Consider the following 13,753-nt stretch of genomic DNA (forward strand, 5'->3'; position numbering starts at 1 on the left):
TATCTCCGTGATCGGGAGGCCGCCCGAGAGCAGAGGGGAGTCTCCAGGCGCTGGAAGAGCACCTCCATGACGGGAATGCCACTCTAGCCTTGTGGCAGGTATGTCTCTCTCATCCCGGAGGACTTGCGGGAGGGGAAGGGACTCTGTAGGGTGCCAGAACACCGTTTCCACGAGCGGAATGCCACTCTAGCCGTCCCGGATGCAACTTCTCTATGATGCGGGAGACACTCCAGCCTTCCACCCCTTTGCGGCCTCCACTTTTTTCTGGCCTCTACCTCCCCTCCAGCCTCCCACCCCTTTGCGGCCTCCCACCCCTTTGTGGCCTCCACTTTTTTCTGGCCTCCACCTCCCCTCCGGCCTCCCACACCTTTGCAACCTCCCACCCCTTTGCGGCCTCCACTTCTTTCTGGCCTCTACCTTCCCTCCAGCCTCCCACCCCTTTGCATCCTCCCACCCCTTTGCGGCCTCCACTTCTGTCTGGCCTCTACCTTCCCTCCGGCCTCCCACCCCTTTTCGGCCTCCCACCCCTTTTCGGCCTCCCACCCCTTTTCGGCCTCCCACCCCTTTTCGGCCTCCCACCCCTTTTCGGCCTCCCACCCCTTTGCGGCCTCCCACCCCTTTGCAGCCTCCACTTTTTTCTGGCTTCTATCTTCCCTCCGGTCTCCCACCCCTTTGCGGTCTCCCACCCCTTTGTGGCCTCCACTTTTTTCTGGCCTCTACCTCCCCTCCAGGCTCCCACACCTTTGCAGCCTCCCACCCCTTTGCAGCCTCCACTTCTTTCTGGCCTCTACCTTCCCTCCGGCCTCCCACACCTTTGTGGCCTCCGACCCCTTTTCTGCCTCTAGTGACTCTGTAGTCACCAGAACAACGTCTCTGTCCAGGACGCTCCTCTAGCCACCCCAGAGGTATGTCTCCATGATCAAGGAGGACATGTGGGATAGGATGGCACTCTCTAACTGATGGAACACCGTTTCTAGGATTGGGACGCCACTCCAGCCATTCCCCAGGTACGTCTCCAGGATCCGGGAGAATTTTGGCATTGGAGGACACTCTCTAACCGCGGGAGTAGCATGTCTAGGACTGCAGCGCCACTCTAGCTGTCCCGGAAGGATGTCTGAAAGATCTGGGAGGAGCTTTGGGATCACAGGGGACTCTGTAGCCAAGGGAAAACAGACTCTCTGGCCGGAATGCCACTCTAGCTGCGTGCACGTATGTGTCTCTGATGCCTGATGACTTCGGGGATCGCAGCGCATTCTCTAGCTGCCCGAACAGCGTCTCTATGACCTGAACGCCACTCTCCATGTTTTGCAGGTGTGTCTCCATGATGTGGCAGGAAGCCTGGGATGGTCGGTGACTCTCTAGCTCGCAGAACAAAGTCTCTCTTACAGGAATGCCACTGTAGCCGTCCTGGAGGTCGGTCTCTGTGATCCGGGAGGACTTCCTGGCTTGGAGGGGCCTCTCGAACCACCGCAAGACCGTCTCTACGGCCGGAATGCCACTCTAGCTGCCTGGGAGGTTATGTCTCTATGCTGCGGGAGGAAAGCTGTCTTCGGAGGGGAATCTCTATCTCCCCGAACACGGCCCATGTGGCCGGAACGCCCATCTAGCCGGCCTGGAGGTGTGTCTCCAGGACGTGGGAGGACTTCCAGGATTGGAGGGGACTCTCTAGCTGCTGGAACACCATCTCGATGGCCGCAATGCCACTCTGGCCACCCTGGATCTATATCTCCATGATGCGGGTGGACTGCTGGCATCGGAGGCGACGGACTGACCGTGGGAAAATCGCCTGTAGCACAGGAACGCCCCTCTAGCCGCCCCAGAGGTATGCCTCCAGGATGCGGGAGGACCTCAGGGATGCAATGTGACTCTCTCTAGCGGTGTGAAAGCTGTCCCTACAGTCCAGAACGCCACTCTAGCCGTCCTGGAGGTGTGTCTCCGTGATCGAGGCAGATTTCTGGGCTCGGAAGTGAGCGTCTCGTTGCCGGGCAACCCGCACTATGACCGGAATGCCACTGAAGCCATTCAGCAGGTACGTCTCCATGATGCAGGAGGGTTTCCGGGATCGGAGACGACGCTCTAGCCATGGCAATACCATCCCTGCATGCCGGAATGCCACTCTAGCCCTCCTGGATGGATGTCTTTGTGATGCGGGAGGACTTGTGTGTTTGGCCCGGAGTCTCGAGGTGCTTTGACACCATCTCTACCACTGGAATGCCACTCTGGCTGTCTGGGAGGGATGTGTGTATGATCTGCTTGGACTTCTGGGATGGGAGGGGACTCTCTGGCTGTGGGAACACCGTTGACAATGATAGGGAGGCTTGTCTGGCCAGCCCAGACGTATGTTTCTCTGATGTGGGAGGATTTCCGGGGTCGCAGTGGAGTCTCCATGTGCCGGAACAGCATCTCTCTGACCAGAATGCCACTCTAGCCCTGCCGGAGGTATATCTCCGTGATGGGGAGGCCGCCCGAGAGCAGAGGGGAGTCTCCAGGCGCTGGAAGAGCACCTCCATGACGGGAATGCCACTCTAGCCCTGTGGCAGGTATGTCTCTCTCATCCCGGAGGACTTGCGGGAGCGGAAGGGACTCTGTAGGGTGCCAGAACACCGTTTCCACGAGCGGAATGCCACTCTAGCCGTCCCGGATGCAACTTCTCTATGATGCGGGAGACACTCCAGCCTTCCACCCCTTTGCGGCCTCCACTTTTTTCTGGCCTCTACCTCCCCTCCAGCCTCCCACCCCTTTGCGGCCTCCCACCCCTTTGTGGCCTCCACTTTTTTCTGGCCTCCACCTCCCCTCCAGCCTCCCACACCTTTGCAACCTCCCACCCCTTTGTGGCCTCCACTTTTTTCTGGCCTCTATCTCCCCTCCAGGCTCCCATCCCTTTGCAGCCTCCCACCCCTTTGCGGCCTCCACTTCTGTCTGGCCTCTACCTTCCCTCCGGCCTCCCACCCCTTTGCGGCCTCCCACCCCTTTGCGGCCTCCCACCCCTTTGCGGCCTCCACTTTCTTCTGGCTTCTATCTTCCCTCCGGCTTCCCACCCCTTTGCGGTCTCCCACCCCTTTGTGGCCTCCACTTTTTTCTGGCCTCCACCTCCCCTCCAGCCTCCCACACCTTTGCAACCTCCCACCCCTTTGTGGCCTCCACTTTTTTCTGGCATCTACCTCCCCTCCAGCCTCCCACCCCTTTGCAGCCTCCCACCCCTTTGCAGCCTCCCACCCCTTTGCGGCCTCCAATTCTGTCTGGCCTCTACCTTCCCTCCGGCCTCCCACCCCTTTGCGGCCTCCCACCCCTTTGCGGCCTCCCACCCCTTTGCGGCCTCCCACCCCTTTGTGGCCTCCACTTTTTTCTGGCCTCTACCTCCCCTCCAGGCTCCCACACCTTTGCAGCCTCCCACCCCTTTGTGGCCTCCACTTCTTTCTGGCCTCTACGTTCCCTCCGGCCTCCCACAGCTTTGTGGTCTCCCACCCTTTTTCTGCCTCTAGTGACTCTGTAGTCACCAGAACAACGTCTCTGTCCAGGACGCTCCTCTAGCCACCCCAGAGGTATGTCTCCATGATCAAGGAGGACATGTGGGATAGGATGGCACTCTCTAACTGATGGAACACCGTTTCTAGGATTGGGACGCCACTCCAGCCATTCCCCAGGTACGTCTCCAGGATCCGGGAGAATTTTGGCATTGGAGGGCACTCTCTAACCGCGCGAGTACCATGTCTAGGACTGCAGCGCCACTCTAGCTGTCCCGGAAGGATGTCTGAAAGATCTGGGAGGAGCTTTGGGATCACAGGGGACTCTGTAGCCAAGGGAAAACAGACTCTCTGGCCGGAATGCCACTCTAGCTGCGTGCACGTATGTGTCTCTGATGCCTGATGACTTCGGGGATCGCAGCGCATTCTCTAGCTGCCCGAACAGCGTCTCTATGACCTGAACGCCACTCTCCATGTTTTGCAGGTGTGTCTCCATGATGTGGCAGGAAGCCTGGGATGGTCGGTGACTCTCTAGCTCGCAGAACAAAGTCTCTCTTACAGGAATGCCACTGTAGCCGTCCTGGAGGTCGGTCTCTGTGATCCGGGAGGACTTCCTGGCTTGGAGGGGCCTCTCGAACCACCGCAAGACCGTCTCTACGGCCGGAATGCCGCTCTAGCTGCCTGGGAGGTTATGTCTCTATGCTGCGGGAGGAAAGCTGTCTTCGGAGGGGAATCTCTATCTCCCCGAACACGGCCCATATGGCCGGAACGCCCATCTAGCCGGCCTGGAGGTGTGTCTCCAGGACGTGGGAGGACTTCCAGGATTGGAGGGGACTCTCTAGCTGCTGGAACACCATCTCGATGGCCGCAATGCCACTCTGGCCACCCTGGATGTATATCTCCATGATGCGGGTGGACTGCTGGCATCGGAGGCGACGGACTGACCGTGGGAAAATCGCCTAGTAGCACAGGAACGCCCCTCTAGCCGCCCCAGAGGTATGCCTCCAGGATGCGGGAGGACCTCAGGGATGCAATGTGACTCTCTCTAGCGGTGTGAAAGCTGTCCCTACAGTCCAGAACGCCACTCTAGCCGTCCTGGAGGTGTGTCTCCGTGATCGAGGCAGATTTCTGGGCTCGGAAGTGAGCGTCTCGTTGCCGGGCAACCCGCTCTATGACCGGAATGCCACTGAAGCCATTCAGCAGGTACGTCTCCATGATGCAGGAGGGTTTCCGGGATCGGAGACGACTCTCTAGCCATGGCAATACCATCCCTGCATGCTGGAATGCCACTCTAGCCCTCCTGGATGGATGTCTTTGTGATGCGGGAGGACTTGTGTGTTTGGCCCGGAGTCTCGAGGTGCTTTGACACCATCTCTACCACTGGAATGCCACTCTGGCTGTCTGGGAGGGATGTGTGTATGATCTGCTTGGACTTCTGGGATGGGAGGGGACTCTCTGGCTGTGGCAACACCGTTGACAACGATAGGGAGGCCTGTCTGGCCAGCCCAGACGTATGTTTCTCTGATGTGGGAGGATTTCCGGGGTCGCAGTGGAGTCTCCATGTGCCGGAACAGCATCTCTCCGACCAGAATGCCACTCTAGCCCTGCCGGAGGTATATCTCCGTGATCGGGAGGCCGCCCGAGAGCAGAGGGGAGTCTCCAGGCGCTGGAAGAGCACCTCCATGACGGGAATGCCACTCTAGCCCTGTGGCAGGTATGTCTCTCTCATCCCGGAGGACTTGCGGGAGGGGAAGGGACTCTGTAGGGTGCCAGAACACCGTTTCCACGAGCGGAATGCCACTGTAGCCGTCCCGGATGCAACTTCTCTATGATGCGGGAGACACTCCAGCCTTCCACCCCTTTGCGGCCTCCACTTTTTTCTGGCCTCTACCTCCCCTCCAGCCTCCCACCCCTTTGCGGCCTCCACTTCTTTCTGGCCTCTACCTTCCCTCCGGCCTCCCACACCTTTGCGGCCTCCCACCCCTTTTCTGCCTCTAGTGACTCTGTAGTCACCAGAACAACGTCTCTTTGTCCAGGACGCTCCTCTAGCCGCCCCAGAGGTATGTCTCCATGATCAAGGAGGACATGTGGGATAGGATGGCACTCTCTAACTGATGGAACACCGTTTCTAGGATTGGGACGCCACTCCAGCCATTCCCCAGGTACGTCTCCAGGATCCGGGAGAATTTTGGCATTGGAGGGCACTCTCTAACCGCGCGAGTACCATGTCTAGGACTGCAGCGCCACTCTAGCTGTCCCGGAAGGATGTCTCAAAGATCTGGGAGGAGCTTTGGGATCACAGGGGACTCTGTAGCCAAGGGAAAACAGACTCTCTGGCCGGAATGCCACTCTAGCTGCGTGCACGTATGTGTCTCTGATGCCTGATGACTTCGGGGATCGCAGCGCATTCTCTAGCCGCCCGAACAGCGTCTCTATGACCTGAACGCCACTCTCCATGTTTTGCAGGTGTGTCTCCATGATGTGGCAGGAAGCCTGGGATAGTCGGTGACTCTCTAGCTCGCAGAACAAAGTCTCTCTTACAGGAATGCCTCTGTAGCCATCCTGGAGGTCTCTCTCTGTGATCCGGGAGGACTTCCTGGCTTGGATGGGCCTCTCGAACCACCGGAAGACTGTCTCTGCGGCAGGAATGCCACTCTAGCTGCCTGGGAGGTTATGTCTCTATGCTGCGGGAGGAAAGCTGTCTTCGGAAGGGCGTCTCTATCTCCCCGAACACGGCCCATATGGCCGGAACGCCCGTCTAGCCGGCCTGGAGGTGTGTCTCCAGGACGTGGGAGGACTTCCAGGATTGGAGGGGACTCTCTAGCTGCTGGAACACCATCTCGATGGCCGCAATGCCACTCTGGCCACCCTGGATGTATATCTCCATGATGCGGGTGGACTGCTGGCATCGGAGGCCACGGACTGACCGTGGGAAAATCGCCTGTAGCACAGGAACGCCCCTCTAGCCGCCCCAGAGGTATGCCTCCAGGATGCAGGAGGATCTCAGGGATGTAATGTGACTCTCTCTAGCGGTGTGAAAGCTGTCCCTACAGTCCAGAACGCCACTCTAGCCGTCCTGGAGGTGTGTCTCCGTGATCGAGGCGGATTTCTGGGCTCGGAGGTGAGCATCACGTTGCCGGGCAACCCGCACTACGACCGGAATGCCACTGAAGCCATTCAGCAGGTACGTCTCCATGATGCAGGAGGGTTTCCGGGATCGGAGACGACTCTCTAGCCATGGCAATACCATCCCTGCATGCCGGAATGCCACTCTAGCCCTCGTGGATGGATGTCTTTGTGATGCGGGAGGACTTGTGTGTTTGGCCCGGAGTCTCGAGGTGCTTTGACACCATCTCTACCACTGGAATGCCACTCTGGCTGTCTGGGAGGGATGTGTGTATGATCTGCTTGGACTTCTGGGATGGGAGGGGACTCTCTGGCTGTGGGAACACCGTTGACAACGATAGGGAGGCCTGTCTGGCCAGCCCAGACGGATGTTTCTGTGATGTGGGAGGATTTCCGGGGTCGCAGTGGAGTCTCCATGTGCCGGAACAGCATCTCTCTGACCAGAATGCCACTCTAGCCCTGCCGGAGGTATATCTCCGTGATCGGGAGGCCGCCCGAGAGCAGAGGGGAGTCTCCAGGCGCTGGAAGAGCACCTCCATGACGGGAATGCCACTCTAGCCCTGTGGCAGGTATGTCTCCCTCATCCCGGAGGACTTGCGGGAGCGGAAGGGACTCTGTAGGGTGCCAGAACACCGTTTCCACGAGCGGAATGCCACTCTAGCCGTCCCGGATGCAACTTCTCTATGATGCGGGAGACACTCCAGCCTCCCACCCCTTTGCGGCCTCCCACCCCTTTGTGGCCTCCACTTTTTTCTGGCCTCCACCTCCCCTCCAGCCTCCCACACCTTTGCAACCTCCCACCCCTTTGCGGCCTCCACTTCTTTCTGGCCTCTACCTTCCCTCCGGCCTCCCACACCTTTGCGGCCTCCCAACCCTTTTCTGCCTCTAGTGACTCTGTAGTCACCAGAACAACGTCTCTTTGTCCAGGACGCTCCTCTAGCCGCCCCAGAGGTATGTCTCCATGATCAAGGAGGACATGTGGGATAGGATGGCACTCTCTAACTGATGGAACACCGTTTCTAGGATTGGGACGCCACTCCAGCCATTCCCCAGGTACGTCTCCAGGATCCGGGAGAATTTTGGCATTGGAGGGCACTCTCTAACCGCGCGAGTACCATGTCTAGGACTGCAGCGCCACTCTAGCTGTCCCGGAAGGATGTCTCAAAGATCTGGGAGGAGCTTTGGGATCACAGGGGACTCTGTAGCCAAGGGAAAACAGACTCTCTGGCCGGAATGCCACTCTAGCTGCGTGCACGTATGTGTCTCTGATGCCTGATGACTTCGGGGATCGCAGCGCATTCTCTAGCCGCCCGAACAGCGTCTCTATGACCTGAATGCCACTCTCCATGTTTTGCAGGTGTGTCTCCATGATGTGGCAGGAAGCCTGGGATAGTCGGTGACTCTCTAGCTCGCAGAACAAAGTCTCTCTTACAGGAATGCCTCTGTAGCCGTCCTGGAGGTCTCTCTCTGTGATCCGGGAGGACTTCCTGGCTTGGAGGGGCCTCTCGAACCACCGGAAGACTGTCTCTGCGGCAGGAATGCCACTCTAGCTGCCTGGGAGGTTATGTCTCTATGCTGCGGGAGGAAAGCTGTCTTCGGAAGGGCGTCTCTATCTCCCCGAACACGGCCCATATGGCCGGAACGCCCGTCTAGCCGGCCTGGAGGTGTGTCTCCAGGACGTGGGAGGACTTCCAGGATTGGAGGGGACTCTCTAGCTGCTGGAACACCATCTCGATGGCCGCAATGCCACTCTGGCCACCCTGGATGTATATCTCCATGATGCGGGTGGACTGCTGGCATCGGAGGCGACGGACTGACCGTGGGAAAATCGCCTGTAGCACAGGAACGCCCCTCTAGCCGCCCCAGAGGTATGCCTCCAGGATGCGGGAGGACCTCAGGGATGCAATGTGACTCTCTCTAGCGGTGTGAAAGCTGTCCCTACAGTCCAGAACGCCACTCTAGCCGTCCTGGAGGTGTGTCTCCGTGATCGAGGCGGATTTCTGGGCTCGGAGGTGAGCGTCACGTTGCCGGGCAACCCGCTCTATGACCGGAATGCCACTGAAGCCATTCAGCAGGTACGTCTCCATGATGCAGGAGGGTTTCTGGGATCGGAGACGACTCTCTAGCCATGGCAATACCATCCCTGCATGCCGGAATGCCACTCTAGCCCTCCTGGATGGATGTCTTTGTGATGCGGGAGGACTTGTGTGTTTGGCCCGGAGTCTCGAGGTGCTTTGACACCATCTCTACCACTGGAATGCCACTCTGGCTGTCTGGGAGGGATGTGTGTATGATCTGCTTGGACTTATGGGATGGGAGGGGACTCTCTGGCTGTGGCAAAACCGTTGACAACGATAGGGAGGCCTGTCTGGCCATCCCAGACGTATGTTTCTCTGATGTGGGAGGATTTCCGGGGTCGCAGTGGAGTCTCCATGTGCCGGAACAGCATCTCTCTGACCAGAATGCCCCTCTAGCCCTGCCGGAGGTATATCTCCGTGATCGGGAGGCCGCCCGAGAGCAGAGGGGAGTCTCCAGGCGCTGGAAGAGCACCTCCATGACGGGAATGCCACTCTAGCCCTGTGGCAGGTATGTCTCCCTCATCCCGGAGGACTTGCGGGAGGGGAAGGGACTCTGTAGGGTGCCAGAACACCGTTTCCACGAGCGGAATGCCACTCTAGCCGTCCCGGATGCAACTTCTCTATGATGCGGGAGACACTCCAGCCTTCCACCCCTTTGCGGCCTCCACTTTTTTCTGGCCTCTACCTCCCCTCCAGCCTCCCACCCCTTTGCGGCCTCCCACCCCTTTGTGGCCTCCACTTTTTTCTGGCCTCCACCTCCCCTCCAGCCTCCCACACCTTTGCAACCTCCCACCCCTTTGCGGCCTCCACTTCTTTCTGGCCTCTACCTTCCCTCCGGCGTCCCATACCTTTGCGGCCTCCCACCCCTTTTCTGCCTCTAGTGACTCTGTAGTCACCAGAACAACGTCTCTTTGTCCAGGACGCTCCTCTAGCCGCCCCAGAGGTATGTCTCCATGATCAAGGAGGACATGTGGGATAGGATGGCACTCTCTAACTGATGGAACACCGTTTCTAGGATTGGGACGCCACTCCAGCCATTCCCCAGGTACGTCTCCAGGATCCGGGAGAATTTTGGCATTGGAGGGCGCTCTCTAACTGCGCGAGTACCATGTCTAGGACTGCAGCGCCACTCTAGCTGTCCCGGAAGGATGTCTCAGAGATCTGGGAGGAGCTCTGGGATCACAGGGGACTCTGTAGCCAAGGGAAAACAGACTCTCTGGCCGGAATGCCACTCTAGCTGCGTGCATGTATGTGTCTCTGATGCCTGATGACTTCGGGGATCGCAGCGCATTCTCTAGCCGCCCGAACAGCGTCTCTATGACCTGAACGCCACTCTCCATGTTTTGCAGGTGTGTCTCCATGATGTGGCAGGAAGCCTGGGATAGTCGGTGACTCTCTAGCTCGCAGAACAAAGTCTCTCTTACAGGAATGCCACTGTAGCCATCCTGGAGGTCTCTCTCTGTGATCCGGGAGGACTTCCTGGCTTGGAGGGGCCTCTCGAACCACCGGAAGACTGTCTCTGCGGCAGGAATGCCACTCTAGCTGCCTGGGAGGTTATGTCTCTATGCTGCGGGAGGAAAGCTGTCTTCGGAGGGGAATCTCTATCTCCCCGAACACGGCCCATATGGCCGGAACGCCCGTCTAGCCGGCCTGGAGGTGTGTCTCCAGGACGTGGGAGGACTTCCAGGATTGGAGGGGACTCTCTAGCTGCTGGAACACCATCTCGATGGCCGCAATGCCACTCTGGCCACCCTGGATGTATATCTCCATGATGCGGGTGGACTGCTGGCATCGGAGGCCACGGACTGACCGTGGGAAAATCGCCTGTAGCACAGGAACGCCCCTCTAGCCGCCCCAGAGGTATGCCTCCAGGATGCGGGAGGACCTCAGGGATGCAATGTGACACTCTCTAGCGGTGTGAAAGCTGTCCCTACAGTCCAGAACGCCACTCTAGCCGTCCTGGAGGTGTGTCTCCGTGATCGAGGCAGATTTCTGGGCTCGGAGGTGAGCGTCACGTTGCCGGGCAACCCGCTCTATGACCGGAATGCCACTGAAGCCATTCAGCAGGTACGTCTCCATGATGCAGGAGGGTTTCTGGGATCGGAGACGACTCTCTAGCCATGGCAATACCATCCCTGCATGCCGGAATGCCACTCTAGCCCTCCTGGATGGATGTCTTTGTGATGCGGGAGGACTTGTGTGTTTGGCCCGGAGTCTCGAGGTGCTTTGACACCATCTCTACCACTGGAATGCCACTCTGGCTGTCTGGGAGGGATGTGTGTATGATCTGCTTGGACTTCTGGGATGGGAGGGGACTCTCTGGCTGTGGCAAAACCGTTGACAACGATAGGGAGGCCTGTCTGGCCATCCCAGACGTATGTTTCTGTGATGTGGGAGGATTTCCGGGATCGTAGTGGAGTCTCCATGTGCCGGAACAGCATCTCTCTGACCAGAATGCCACTCTAGCCCTGCCGGAGGTATATCTCCGTGATCGGGAGGCCGCCCGAGAGCAGAGGGGAGTCTCCAGGCGCTGGAAGAGCACCTCCATGACGGGAATGCCACTCTAGCCCTGTGGCAGGTATGTCTCCCTCATCCCGGAGGACTTGCGGGAGGGGAAGGGACTCTGTAGGGTGCCAGAACACCGTTTCCACGAGCGGAATGCCACTCTAGCCGTCCCGGATGCAACTTCTCTATGATGCGGGAGACACTCCAGCCTTCCACCCCTTTGCGGCCTCCACTTTTTTCTGGCCTCTACCTCCCCTCCAGCCTCCCACCCCTTTGCGGCCTCCCACCCCTTTGCGGCCTCCACTTCTTTCTGGCCTCTACCTTCCCTCCGGCCTCCCACCCCTTTTCGGCCTCCCACCCCTTTTCTGCCTCTAGTGACTCTGTAGTCACCAGAACAACGTCTCTTTGTCCAGGACGCTCCTCTAGCCGCCCCAGAGGTATGTCTCCATGATCAAGGAGGACATGTGGGATAGGATGGCACTCTCTAACTGATGGAACACCGTTTCTAGGATTGGGACGCCACTCCAGCCATTCCCCAGGTACGTCTCCAGGATCCGGGAGAATTTTGGCATTGGAGGGCACTCTCTAACCGCGCGAGTACCATGTCTAGGACTGCAGCGCCACTCTAGCTGTCCCGGAAGGATGTCTGAAAGATCTGGGAGGAGCTTTGGGATCACAGGGGACTCTGTAGCCAAGGGAAAACAGACTCTCTGGCCGGAATGCCACTCTAGCTGCGTGCACGTATGTGTCTCTGATGCCTGATGACTTCGGGGATCGCAGCGCATTCTCTAGCTGCCCGAACAGCGTCTCTATGACCTGAACGCCACTCTCCATGTTTTGCAGGTGTGTCTCCATGATGTGGCAGGAAGCCTGGGATGGTCGGTGACTCTCTAGCTCGCAGAACAAAGTCTCTCTTACAGGAATGCCACTGTAGCCGTCCTGGAGGTCGGTCTCTGTGATCCGGGAGGACTTCCTGGCTTGGAGGGGCCTCTCGAACCACCGCAAGACCGTCTCTACGGCCGGAATGCCGCTCTAGCTGCCTGGGAGGTTATGTCTCTATGCTGCGGGAGGAAAGCTGTCTTCGGAGGGGAATCTCTATCTCCCCGAACACGGCCCATATGGCCGGAACGCCCATCTAGCCGGCCTGGAGGTGTGTCTCCAGGACGTGGGAGGACTTCCAGGATTGGAGGGGACTCTCTAGCTGCTGGAACACCATCTCGATGGCCGCAATGCCACTCTGGCCACCCTGGATGTATATCTCCATGATGCGGGTGGACTGCTGGCATCGGAGGCGACGGACTGACCGTGGGAAAATCGCCTAGTAGCACAGGAACGCCCCTCTAGCCGCCCCAGAGGTATGCCTCCAGGATGCGGGAGGACCTCAGGGATGCAATGTGACTCTCTCTAGCGGTGTGAAAGCTGTCCCTACAGTCCAGAACGCCACTCTAGCCGTCCTGGAGGTGTGTCTCCGTGATCGAGGCAGATTTCTGGGCTCGGAAGTGAGCGTCTCGTTGCCGGGCAACCCGCTCTATGACCGGAATGCCACTGAAGCCATTCAGCAGGTACGTCTCCATGATGCAGGAGGGTTTCCGGGATCGGAGACGACTCTCTAGCCATGGCAATACCATCCCTGCATGCTGGAATGCCACTCTAGCCCTCCTGGATGGATGTCTTTGTGATGCGGGAGGACTTGTGTGTTTGGCCCGGAGTCTCGAGGTGCTTTGACACCATCTCTACCACTGGAATGCCACTCTGGCTGTCTGGGAGGGATGTGTGTATGATCTGCTTGGACTTCTGGGATGGGAGGGGACTCTCTGGCTGTGGGAACACCGTTGACAACGATAGGGAGGCCTGTCTGGCCATCCCAGACGTATGTTTCTGTGATGTGGGAGGATTTCCGGGGTCGCAGTGGAGTCTCCATGTGCCGGAACAGCATCTCTCCGACCAGAATGCCACTCTAGCCCTGCCGGAGGTATATCTCCGTGATCGGGAGGCCGCCCGAGAGCAGAGGGGAGTCTCCAGGCGCTGGAAGAGCACCTCCATGACGGGAATGCCACTCTAGCCCTGTGGCAGGTATGTCTCTCTCATCCCGGAGGACTTGCGGGAGGGGAAGGGACTCTGTAGGGTGCCAGAACACCGTTTCCACGAGCGGAATGCCACTGTAGCCGTCCCGGATGCAACTTCTCTATGATGCGGGAGACACTCCAGCCTTCCACCCCTTTGCGGCCTCCACTTTTTTCTGGCCTCTACCTCCCCTCCAGCCTCCCACCCCTTTGCGGCCTCCACTTCTTTCTGGCCTCTACCTTCCCTCCGGCCTCCCACACCTTTGCGGCCTCCCACCCCTTTTCTGCCTCTAGTGACTCTGTAGTCACCAGAACAACGTCTCTTTGTCCAGGACGCTCCTCTAGCCGCCCCAGAGGTATGTCTCCATGATCAAGGAGGACATGTGGGATAGGATGGCACTCTCTAACTGATGGAACACCGTTTCTAGGATTGGGACGCCACTCCAGCCATTCCCCAGGTACGTCTCCAGGATCCGGGAGAATTTTGGCATTGGAGGGCACTCTCTAACCGCGCGAG

This window comes from Phaethon aethereus, assembly GCF_964289735.1.
Source record: "Phaethon aethereus genome assembly, chromosome: 29".
NCBI classification, from domain to species: Eukaryota; Metazoa; Chordata; class Aves; order Phaethontiformes; family Phaethontidae; genus Phaethon; species Phaethon aethereus.